Source organism: Doryrhamphus excisus, linkage group LG19 (genome assembly GCF_037039965.1).
Source record: "Doryrhamphus excisus strain RoL-2023G ecotype Guam linkage group LG19, RoL_Dexc_Guam_v1.1, whole genome shotgun sequence".
Lineage (NCBI taxonomy): Eukaryota > Metazoa > Chordata > Actinopteri > Syngnathiformes > Syngnathidae > Doryrhamphus > Doryrhamphus excisus.
The window spans coordinates 9,640,372-9,653,379 of NC_136375.1; the positions used below are offsets into that span (position 1 = coordinate 9,640,372).

Genomic DNA, 13,008 nt, shown 5'->3' on the forward strand with positions numbered 1-13,008 from the left:
TGTCTGTGGAGGTGTCCCACATCCCTCTGTGGGACTGAAGGGCCCTTCAGACGTCTACTGAGAAAGAGCAGAAGGGTGGGAAAGCGACGCAGCAGAGAAAGACGATGAGAAGTTCTAGAGGGAAAGAGGTAAAGTAGACTCATATTGTGAGCGGGCCCCAGAGGGTTATAGCTGTAGTTCATGCGGTGTATTAACATGTGAAGCGCTGTCATTCTCTGTCATGCTAATCTGCCCGCATTTCTTTGTGGTGCTTGCTGGTGTCTGCTCATGTCGCATCTCCCCGCTTCCTTCGCTTTCTTCTCTTTATGCGTTCGCTTGCATAGTGGGCGATCAGAGGGAGTAATAGGGGGTAAATAGCAGTGTTGACTAAAAGGATCACATTTGAATACATCGCAAGCATTAGCATACATTAATTATTGAGGGCCGACATTGGCGCTTGCCATTTCCCAATAAGCCTTAGTTGTTTATCATTTGAAACTGTTTACAAGCTGAATGTTTCCAGGACTGGGGATGGCTAGTAAAAAAACTGAGGGTTTCATCTTTTTTGGAGCCTTAAAAAACCTTTTTTTGAAAATCAGCAGCAGTACAGTTGGCTTCCAAATCTTAACTATATGTGTTTTGCTGTTTGAAAAGGTTTTTGGTGGAATGTTTAAGTACTGTAGCCGAGGTTCGGAGCCAAGCATCCCTATATTAAAACTAAAGATGTGCGATATTGGCTTTTTTGCTGATATCCGATATGTCAATAATAAGTCCAATAGCGACATCTGTAACATCATCTACTCTCATGGAATTAACACATTCCACTTCCGTTTCCGGCCATGAGGTTGTTGTAGCCACTTAGCTGTTGTTGCTTGTTGTTGAGTTGAGTGGCGAAAAAATCGATTGGTGACACCTACCTCGACTCCTGTCTCGTTGTGGGTCGCATTCCCACTTTTGGTGGCTCTCAACATGGGTAGAGGCAGTAGAGTCAGTGTGGCAGTGCCCACGGCTTCTGTGCGTTGAGGTTCCGGCTTAGAGGAGTGGCGCAGGAAGTGAAGTACCTCCAGCCTTGCCCGCCTGGATTGTTGGCTCATTCGCTTCCTGTTTTGATTCAGCAGCACAGAAAAAAACAAGCAAACAAGATATGCCGACAGTCGTAAAAGTATTGCAAGTATTATAAACAAGTTTTCTATGCCGTGACTACAAAAATATCCCATTTATTAATACTGAAACCTACTTTGCAGATATTCACTTATCACGGTCTGGAACCAAATAACGACGACTGTATAACATCAACTTGTTGCTCAAATCACCAAGAACATTAACAATCCAAAATCATTTGGTTAAGGTCATCCCTATCTGCTCTGCATGCATATCATCCCGTCGTGTTTTTTATGCAGCAATCAAAGACACTGCTGTCAAATCGGCGAGCCGCTTCCACGTTCCTCTTGATTGCTTTATCGGCCTGAAATCTTGGACTGGGTAAGAAATTGCTCAAGCGAGCCATGCCAGAATTTCCTGGAGGTAGCATCTCTCTCAGGTCTCAGTTGGTGTGGGTATAAAAGAGGAGTTGCGGTGGGGGGTGGGGGGGGTCTTCTCTTGTGTGTTTATCCACAGTAATCAGGAGTCTGTGAAGCAGGAGAAGAGGCTTGGCAGTGGGGAACCCTGCCACATTAGAGTGGAATGAATAGCAATGTGCCAAGCCTGGCACTGCGACACTTTAGAAACCAGCATCCTTTCTGATTTGGTCACAACTTTAACTCCGGGAAAGAGCGAGAGAGAGAGAGAGAGAGAGAGAGAGAGAGAGAGAGAGAATGTCTGACATCAAGGCTGATCTGAACTAATGTTTTTTGGGTGTTGTTCTTGAACTTTTGCATCAAAGCAATGACAAGGAACAAAAGAAACCGCTCCGAGTCAACAATAAGGAGAATAGATGGTACGCAAAACGACAAGCACGCCATCTGCTTTGGAGGACAACCAAAATCTTGACACACTTCAGCAATCCCACAATCCCTGTGCTTTAAGAGCGTTCCAGGCACCCCCATTCATGTTTTTCCCTTCGCTCCCGGAGTCTGTGTGATTTCTCCCTTCTCGCTCCTCCTCAATTAAGTCATTAATTCCTTTATTCGCTCCCTTTTAATGACCACAGAGGCACAAACAAGCCCCGGTAGCTTCCTATTGAAGCCTGTGATTGGGCATAATTGCTGCTAGGGCCTAACTATGAGGAAGCAGTATTGTTTTTGGTGCTGGCGAAGGAAAGACAACAGAAGATAACGACTGGATGGAGGTCTTGCTATTAATCTGGAACATACACAGTATTACTATCTTTCATCAATAAAGACCCAGGGATAAAGTCCCAGGCAACAATATTATACACCAGGAAACCAAAAATCCACACTGGTAACTGGACTTCTTCCTGAGACGGTCGGAGAAGTCTTCAGTCCAACCACCATGACCTAGATGACTGAAAATCTGTACAAACCAAACCAAATACCCCCACATTGTGTCAGGTAACATGCAAATTCCTCTTCCCCAGTGCTGGCAGCACTGCAGACAACAAACACACATTGGCTACAATATCTTGCAATGTCCCCCAAGGATCCCTGAATAGAGAGGGAGTCCAACATTCCACCCTATAATCAGGCTGATTGTGCATTATGTGACCATCTGCAAAAGTCTGTTGTGGGGGGCCTGGTGTTGGGATGGGATGGGGCTGGACTTGTCGAGGGAATTAGATCTTTAATAACACATTTTAGGGATAAATGCAGTTTTGTGAAATAGTCACAGATTGCTCCATTTATAGATGTTGGAGACGTCCAAACAGAGAGAGAAACAGTGGACAGATAGAGCAAATCTCCAGATTAGAGATTAGCCATAGTACCAGATTTAAAAGGGGTGTCTGGTGCGGCGCCAGCCTGCTCAGGCATCTATCTGGCTTCTGCTGGCATGGCCTGCCAATGGTCGTTCTAAGTAGATCACTCAAACCCTTACTGGGGATGTCATGTTATCACTATCATCTCCTACGGCTTTCTCCCTGTTGTCACGAGCAGACTTTGGGGTTCACTCCTAGACAGAGGATGGACTTGCTGGCTGCAACTCTGGGATTCTGAGCTAAACAGAGTTCTTTTATTAAAATGAAAGCCACTCAGACACATCCAGATCTGAGGAGCAGTTAAGCACTACTCCCGAGAGCTCAGTTCACTGCAAGCCTCCAAAGTGGAGTGGCGTTTGCCCGAGTCTAATGATTATCTTTTACCGTTTTTAGGCCCTTTAAGCAGTTCTTTTTGAAGCAGTTAATTCCTGTTTTAACACGGGTGCAAGTAATCTTCTATAATCGGCACATTCACCCAAACACACTGGCAAATGTACGCACAGGAAACCAGTGGGTCAAATAACTATTACGTACACTTGTAGTGTAAATCCCCCGTGAGGTTAAGCCACGCGATTGGGTGCACTGGGCGGCTCCAAAAAAGGTAAGAGGTTAAACGCAATCTGCGTCAACTTCCACCATCTCAGCCGTTTCGGCCATTTAGATCTTTTTAATCAGGTTTGGAATATGTTTAACAGACATTTGGGGCATCTGTTGACTTGCTAAATCTCATAAGCGTACAAGCTTATTGTCAACAGCTGGACACACTCGGGCGCTGCGACTCCACACAGGCGACAACACTTAATTTGAAAAGAGTGATCTGCTCTGCTTCGTTTTCTAATGATGACAAGGGACAGCTGAAAGCCACAGACCTCCGCCAAAAATAAGTGTAAAGGTGACTATGGGGGTGTTATTTCACATTTAGAGGGCTCTAATAATGAAAAACATTTTATTTACAAAGTCATAAACAGGTTTTCTATGCTCTAACTATGAAAATATTAGATTTATTAATAATGAATACTTTTGTTTGTTTGTTTCAGCTTTTCCCCTGATTCCGGGGTTGCCACACAGGATCTTTTTTTTTTGATCCGCATAGTACTTTGCGAAATTCAACAAGCGATTACGGTAATTATGCCATTTTTGGCAGGTATATTTAATCATTTTAGCCAAATACAAAAGTGATTATATTTTTTTAATGTTTTGATATATTGAGTATTACTTAACTGCAATGCAAAGATTCTAATAAAATAGAATCGAACAGCATAACGACACAACAAAATGACCAAACTAAAAATTGAATATACTTTCTCTGTTAGAAACTTGAACAAACAAGCGCCCATATTTGTCTCTTCTCTAAGCTTCTAAAGATCCAGTTGTGAGATAGAGACAAAGTCTTGGGAGTCTGGAAAACGTGGCCACTGATTGGAGAATCTTGGATGGAGCATGTACACACACACACACACAAACACACACACACACACACACACACAAACACTCACCAAAAGATGTCAGGACACACAATGAGAAATCACAGCTCTTTCACTTTCTGTCCATCTGCCCGCCATGGAGCGTGCTCGCTGTGCGCCACTTGGCTTTATTCTTTCCCATCACCACCACAAAAGAGCCCCAGATCCAATCACGGGGATCAAACCTGGGCCAAGACCAGCAGAAAGGGAGCCAAGGAGGAACAGACCAGAATCAACGGCCCATTCTCTCAAGATCCTCGCCACCAACCCACACACACATGCACCAATTAATAGTGCATGAAGGAAACATAAAGACAGACTCGGAAAAGTAACTGCGTGGAATATTTCTATTTCCTGTTAAACTTCTGCCTCCAGGGACAGTGAAGGGAAAAATGGAGAGGAAAATTGACCACTATAGAACCACTATGCCATGCTTTTCCACAAGGGCAAGAGGTCATAGTGCAAAGATGAGGACAGATAAATGCTTTACTTACACACCACATACAATATTACCACTCTCTCTGTGCCGCACACACACCGGCGGCAGCTAATTGTGTAAAAGCAGGTCATCAGCAGTAGTGCATTAGAATAATGGAAATAGATGGCAGGGACCTACGGATGGCAACACAAGCCATCTCCGCCATTTGCATGGCGGCTGCTTCGCAACAATTATGTCATAATCACAGTCACCACATATACGTACGTGTGTGTGTTTGTGTGTATACGCATTACAGGTGGGTCTAAATCTAAAGTATGTAAAGTTGTGGACTTGATTAGAGCAGCTACACACGATGAGAAGCTTTCTAGAGCTTCCAGAATCTGCACCTATTACAGGTGTATTTCTTTGGAGTTTGTGCTTCCCACAAAAACGGTCTGTTGTAATGTAATGGAAACAGGAATTCAGAACATTTAGAGCAAGAATTAATAGAAACGTATATTGTGTCATGTGTAACATGACATTACAATGTTTTAATAAACATTTTTATGATACTTGTATCATTATCACATAATGAACATGATGAAAATATTGCAATGATTAGTAATCGTTAGATTTACGCTAACTATATACAGTCATTGGAATCGCATGCAGTACAAATGTGGATTTTCTTTCAAAAGTGAGACAATGAACCTAAACGGTAAAAGCTAGGGAATTCCCAATGCGTCCTAAAGTCCCCTCCGCCCATCACCTCCTGACCCTGTCTGCCTATTTCAGGATCCAGACATGGCCTTCCGTTGGCTTCCCGTCGGCACGAAAGGAACAGACAAGAGGAAAATAGTTAAAAGTCCACTTTCCTCCTTCCTATAGTTCCTCTTCCACATCTAAAAATGAGTGAGGCCTCTCAAAAGTGGCAGGACCTAATTAGGACCGCGACTTAAGAAAACATGGCAAAGAGCACAGAGGGAGGACCTTTTTCTACCCTAAACAAGTGTCTGCTGCATCCGCTGTACACGGCAGACACTTCCTGTATGCAAGACAGGGAAGGCCAGGCCACCTGCTAACACCACATCACCTCTCTGCATGTAGTGTCCATTTGGACCTCAGACTAGGGACATACTGTAAGTCCCATTAAAACCAGTGTAAGAGTTGTATTTTTACGAGTCTATATTATTATGTGTACTATATTGGGTAATATAAATGTAAAAGTGACTATGGGGTGTTATTTAATGTATGGAGGGCTCTAATACTGATTCTAAAGGACGCATTTAGAAGGTCGTAGACATGCTTCGTATGCTCTAAAACAAAAATATTCCCTTTAGAAATAAGGAATGTCACTTCCCTGAAATTCGCGCTTGGCAGTGGCAGAGCTACGGGGTGGCCTGTTGGTCACTTTCTGGCCACCCCCAAGGCTGGGGGACAATTTTGACAAACGTGGCTCTGTGGTGCACAACCTAACCTTAGCTCAACTTAACCACTGTTTCTGCTTGGATGCATTTCACTGTAGCACACAACTTTACATGGGAAAGCAGCAGAGCAGTGGAGGAGCTATCAATAAAAACACGTCTTGCATTAACTGTAGGCGGTTTGGTCGGTTCGGGTCAGGTTTTCTCACGTTGTACGGTAGCAGTGGTATGTAAACCAAGGAGTCAAAAGAGTTAAAACAGGAGTGCAGAACGACAGATTTCTGTCACATGTCTGGACCCAATTTCCTGCATTAAACGAGAGATTACTGTGTTTTATCCACGTGGACATCGCTCCAACATATATGTTCAACTTCCTGGTCTGAGATATCGCAGAGCATTGTTGGAGGGGCTGACACCTTCAAAATAAAATCATCAAATCTGCCAAATTGGAATTGTGATGTAAAGCCTCTTTTGGGGTGTTTTACACTAAATAAACATTAACAAACAGTAGGAACTATTCAGTCTACATTCAAAGCACGCCACAATCTACAAAGTACATATTTTAATGGAGGCTACAGTCGGATCTGAATGAATTTTTAAAAAGTAGTGTTGAGCTTGCACAACAAGAGGCCATTGAAAGCATCAGTGGAGTCTTCAGAGTTGCGCCGGTGTCACAGATGTTGGACAACATTGCATTTATCTCATTGGCAGCAGGCTTTGTGGAGGAAAGGTGCGAGGTCTTTTATTTTTCTGTGAAACCTCTTAGCGTCCCATAAGCAGGAGTGATAATGTGTCTCATTCTATGCTAATGTGCGTGTTTTACAGCAATCAGGCGACAGGTGACGATAACGCGCGCCGAGAAATGTGTGTGCGAGCGCGCAAGTGTGAACGCAAGGCACCATTAGTGACTTCCCAGGTCCTCTTCAGGAATACAATGGGCAGCAAAATTGCTTTAATGGAAAAAAAGGGCTAATATGAGACACACACACACACACGGGAACACACACCGCCTTAGCAAATCACTCAAGCCGTTGAGAGGTTGGTGGGGAGAATATGATCACTTACACTTGAAAAAATAGAGATGGAGGAGAGAAAATAGACGATGAGGAGCGAGTTGGTGCTGCTCTTCTTCCACTTACTTCCTCCCACTAGAGTCAGTACTTTTCCAAAACACTGGCAGATTCACCGTCGGGGATGGTTTATTTCCTGAGCTGCAAAAGGGGAAATAACGTAAGGCGTGATAACGAGACCTCTTTTGTGTCATTTCTTTTCGAGTATGACAGATATTCAAGCTTTGTTTTGTAACCCAAACAGACATTATTCCTCGCAAATAGCGAAATTAAGCTAAATAACATTAACCTAGCCTTGTAAGGCTAACTAATTAGCATTAACACAAATTTATACTTAAAAAAATACATATCCAGTGGAACCTCGATTAGCATCCGCCCCAGTTAGTGAATTTTTTGGTTAAAGTCCAAAATTCACGCCACAATTTTGCCTGGATTTGCATACCTTCTCCAGTTAGCGTACAATATGGCGCGCGTCTTATCAGGTGTGTGAGTTGAACTGGGTATTTTTTTTTCCACGGGCCATATATGGCTTGAAGGATTTAAAAAAAATGCTTTGACTGATGTTTCATGATTCAAGTGACATGCAATAATTGAGTTAGCATAATGCAGTAATAGATTTGACAGTAGAGGGACACTCATAGATGTTAGCAAAACTTCATTTAACAGAGCATTATAACAGGATTAGTGTGAAATTTTGCAAGAATATTTCAACATAATTAGTATGTCATATAATAGAGGGTTTCATAGAAGAAGGATTAACAGAGTGTGTTAATATACGTAGATTTATTTATTTAAGTGTTTGGTGATTCAATAATCATATAAGTAAATCAGTTTAAGTGCCTCAAAATAAATACAGTACAGAAATTACTATTTGACCATGTAATCTATCAAGAGGGTAATTACAAGCACATAAGAAATAATGTAGTATTAACTATTTAGCTAAATAAAAAAGAGCAAATGGTTAGTTTAATTGAGTCAAAGGTCAAGCAAGAGTACAGTAAGCTCATTTCAGCAAAAACAAACAGGTGCCACCAACCAGATCTTGACGCATGCAAGGTCAGACCTTGGGACAGGATATGCTGTGTGCGTAGAAACGAACATCTCCTCCGCAGAAGGAACGAGATATCACCTGTGGATGTCACCACACAACTGTCATCAGAGGGTGCTGGAGACATCTTGGATCGTTTGAGACTACTTAAGGGGAACGGAGATATCGATCAAGAGCACTCTCTCTCTACGTGGAGACTGAAGGAGTCCGGAGGAGGGAAACTGCTGGCGGGGGTCCCAGGAGACTGCAATTCTATTCTGTCTAATTTATTGTTAATACAAGTACAATATATTTTGAATACATTTTGTCAAATCAAATATCAGAGTCTTTTTCTCCTTCATAACAGGAGAGTAAAAACACACAAAAAGGGGAGCTGAAATTAGCTTAACTGAAATTTGTGGCCCTTTCTGCCTTGTTGGGGTGAGGAAAATGTCATTGAAACAGGACCCCGGGCCACAGTTTGGGCAACCCTTCCCCAACTTATTACAAAGGTATGATAATATCCATTTATTTGCTATTGTATTAAATTCAATTCAATTCCCTTAACACAGCCAGGACCAGCAAAGTAAATGCCAATTCCTCATTTACCTGGCTATCTTAGCTATACTAATGGCAGCTAGCATTTATGGCTCTTTTTGCCTAAATGGACTAGAAGGACACAACATACCAGCTACAAATTCTGTGTGTGTTTTCAAATACTTGGCCAATAAAGATGATTCTGATTCTGACAATGCTGACTTTGCAAATTTTGTACATTAGCCCAACCCAAGGTAATTCAGACCTAGCGCCTACAGGAAGTAAGAGGCAAATTGGCTAAGCTAGGCTAACCTGAAAAGGATCGGGTTCAGAGCCATTAGAGAGCTAGCATGTATCACAATCAGTTCAAACATGAAAAATTACATACCCTTTGCTTTAGTCCAGATAGACTCGTTGATTTTAACGAGTAAAAACACAAAACAAAAAACAATTGAATCCCTTTCGAGCCTGCCGTTTCACTTCCTGGAGTACGGTGCGCAAAGCATCGTGGGTAAATTGACAGCTTTCAAAATAAAAGTTTTGATTAAGGAAATACACTGTTTAAATGCTTCATTTCACATTAATTGATATAAATGTGTGGATTATAATGAGATTTAATTGCTAACATGAAACATGCAGACTTTTGTTATATTTAGTCAATATTTGTACCTTGTTTTGATTGACATTAGCAATGAAAATATAATAATATATGGATATTTGTGTTGGCCCTTGTCACATGTAGTACTGCATTGTGCACTGGTCCCTAGGTCTCTGTTGTTACACCAATAAGATGATATCCCAATGCAGGAAGACCGGGAGTAAAGAAAAATATTGACTACATGTACAAGAACAATATATTTTAATGGCGAAGGGAACGGCTGCTTGGACTGCTTTTAAAGTACTGATGACCACTGGTCAACATTAGCATTTCATAAATAAACAAGTCATGTTGTCTTTTCTTTGGGACTCCTCTGCACTACTCTGGAAGACAAGGCACGTCTCTGGTTTGCTTGGAAACAGTCTCCTCTGTGCCCTGCTAAAGGCTGGCGAGGCCTGCAGCATCTGTTTGACTGCAGGCCATGCCATAAGGTGCCAGGACTCCGAGGATCCTTCTTCGCACTCCCTCAAGATCAGGACCTCCCTTTCAACCCCTCGCCATCACTCTCTGCCTTGAAAACAGACCATTAAAGTCCTATTGCAGTTTTGTTGGCCTCCTCTCTGTCGTTCCTCTGCTACCCTGGAGCATCCGAGTTGCCTTCCCACCTGGTTTTCCTAATTCCCTAATCCCCCCCTCCACCATCATCACCATCACTTCCATCTAATAACTGTCAAAATGTATGAGATGTCAACTAACCCCGCCTGCCTTCCTTCCTCTGAACCCTTCTGCCCTCTGCTGTGTGCACCCCCCCCCCCAAAGGGAGAGTGGGATGTCGTCTGGCTGAGACACTAGCACAATCTTGTGTGTGTGTGTGTGTGTGTGTAGGAACAGGATAGCCAGGAAGACCAGCGCCTCCAAGGAACAGACAGATTAGCGGCTGGCTTCTTTGCTCCCAGCACGACATTCCCGGGAAGGTCTCCTAAACAGGCGTCACATTCCCCTCCGGGCAGCCGGCAGCAAAGCAGACGAGGGGTTGAGAAAGGGATCCGATGGCACTCCCCCATTTTCACCTTGGTCTTTCTTTCTTCCCTTGGAAAAAAAACTGTTGTATACAGGGTATAGAGATTTATACGTTCAAAACCAGCAGGTGGCGCCAAACTATTTTAAGAGCCAGAGCTTTTCTTCCTGTCACTCACACACCACACCTGTGACATGGTGAAGAAAACCACTTGAAAGAATGTTTCCAAAGATTAATTTTGTCATAAGATAAGATATGCCTTTATTTGTCCCTCAGTGGGGAACTTTGCAATTTGCATAGCAGGGGTGTCCAAACTTTTCATAAATTATACATATTTCAAGAATCTCAGTTTTGTGATATTAGCTTGTTTTTTTTATTAGCCCTCTGCATATGATAGATTGAAAATGAATTCCTTATTAAATATATATGACATCACACCCATGGACATCCACAAAAGTGCTTTTGTGGAGTTTTGAGTCACTTTATGAGCTAAAATTGTATTCATTTTACATTTGACATAAAGTTAGCTTAGCAGCTCTGCAAAAGATGTTGGCCTTGCCCCCCTGAGGTGTTTGTTTGTTCCTGCAACGAGGGGCCCCTGCTGAGGCCTCCACAAGAGGAGCACACAAAGACCCAGAAGGGGACACACACTCATAGGGGGGAGGGCGGTCTTATGACAGAGGGGGTTCTGCGGCTAACAAGCGGGAGCCACAGAAGGTGCGTGCAGCCGAGCGTGAGCAAAACGTTGAGACAGCGCGGCTCCGCAGAGACGAGCGCGGCGCTAATGCCGAGTTAGCGCGCCGCTGACGGCGTGCCTGGGTGCCGGCGTGCCGCCCTTCTACATGGATCACGGAGGCCCACAGTGCAACAAAAGAAGACACCTCAGGTCTCGGGGGGAGGTATTACTAGTGACACGTCTTTTGGCCACCGGTTGGGACTCCTTTACCATCTGAGCCTCTTCGTATCATGACTCACACGTTGCCATGTGGGTGGTTTAAAAAGCAAGGGGGTGGAAATAGGATGTGGCGGGGAAGGTGAGGTAGAACAACGCTCAGAGCAGGAAAAATAACGGGCACTTCCAGTTGAGGTACACGGAGGCCCTTTACGGAACAAGGCACCTTGGGTAATTGAATTTGAAGGGAGCGGAGAGAGAGCGCTCCCAGAGTTAGCAGGCATTTACGGGATGTTTAGTCTCACCACATCCCCTGAGATGGAGCTTCTCTCTTCAATGAACTACACTTGACTATGCTGAGAGGGCACCCTGGAGATGAGCTACATGACAACATGCTAACTTTTTTTAGCTTATCCAATCTTCATTCATTCATTCATTTATTCATTTTCTACCACTTTTTCCTCACGAGGGTCGCGGGGGTGCTGGAGCCTATCCCAGATGTCTTCGGGTGAGACTGGTGGCCAGCCAATCACAGGGCACATAGTATAGACAAACAACCATTCACACTCACATTCACACCTATGGACAATTTGGAGTCGCCAATTAACCTAGCATGTTTTTGGAATGTGGGAGGAAACCGGAGTACCCGGAGAAAACCCACGCATGCACGAGAAGAACATGCAAACTCCACACAGAGATGGCCGAGGGTGGAATTGAACCCTGGTGTCCTAGCTGTGAGGTCTAACCACTAGACCGCCGTGCCGCCCTTATCCAATCTTTCTTATTTAAAAAAAAAACATTTTTTTAGCCGAATGATTCACTCAAGTTCCCACTTCAAAAGTGGGCCCACTGTATGCAGTTTTTGTTCAATACTGGATTGTCTTAATAGGACAGAAATCAGATGAGTATACTGTTCACCTGTACCTTAACAATGACGTTCATGCTGCTGTGTTGTGTGTCTGTGCGGTGTAGCAAGGTTGTGTGTATGTGTAGGGGGCGGGTGAGGGGCAGGGGGGGGGTGTGTGTTGTAATGAAGAGGCATTGTGTCTCTTCATAATGACATCATGGCTCTGACAGAAGCTGGAGAAGATGCCTGGGGTCTCCGAGCGGAACTTTTCAGCTTGGCGCAAGTGTGTGTGTGAGTGTGTATGTGTGTGTGTGTCTCTCCCTGGGCTACAGGAGTCCTCCTGGGCTTTGTGTGCTAAAGTCAAAGCATCAAAGACAAAAACAAAACTTGACCACAAGCAATATGAAACAGAGGGCAGGCCATTTGGCTGCTGCCTTGTGTGTAAAAGTATGTGTGTGTGTGTGTGACTGCAAGAGAGACCCGGGTGGGAAAAGACAACAGGGAGAGAACGGGAGGAGAGTGGTCCAGGAAGTTAGAGAAGGGAGGGTCAGGGGTCAACTCGGCCTGCGGGGCCCAGGGTGACACTTTCAGGGCTGACAACGAGAAGCCCGTATGGGGTGGGAGTCCTTGGCGTGTCCTCGTAATCTTGCCTCTGAGCAGACGGACCCTTCCCTGCGGCAAAAACACTTGCACAAATAACACATGCACCTTGGCTCGGCGTGTCCTCTACTTAAGAGACAATTAGCAACACAATAGCTTACCATTACACTTAAAATCATACCTGACAAGATTAAAAAATATTATATTTAGAGCTAGATCATGTCAAACTGAATAAATAAACAACACACTCAAATGCCTCCTTT

General features: G+C 43.8%; 1 long non-coding RNA gene across 2 annotated transcripts; it reads right to left on the reverse strand.

The window, feature by feature from the left end:
• Positions 1-6,478: 6,478 nt before the first annotated feature.
• On the reverse strand, positions 6,479-9,301 carry LOC144902112 (uncharacterized). 2 transcript variants are annotated; one of them, XR_013630379.1, is made up of 3 exons: positions 9,179-9,301; positions 8,263-8,355; positions 6,479-7,362 (listed from the first exon to the last, which is right to left on the reverse strand). It is a non-coding gene; the product is annotated as an uncharacterized LOC144902112 (long non-coding RNA). The 2 variants fall into 2 exon arrangements; XR_013630380.1 differs by having other exon boundaries at positions 6,479-7,367.
• Between the last annotated feature and the right edge of the window lie 3,707 nt (positions 9,302-13,008).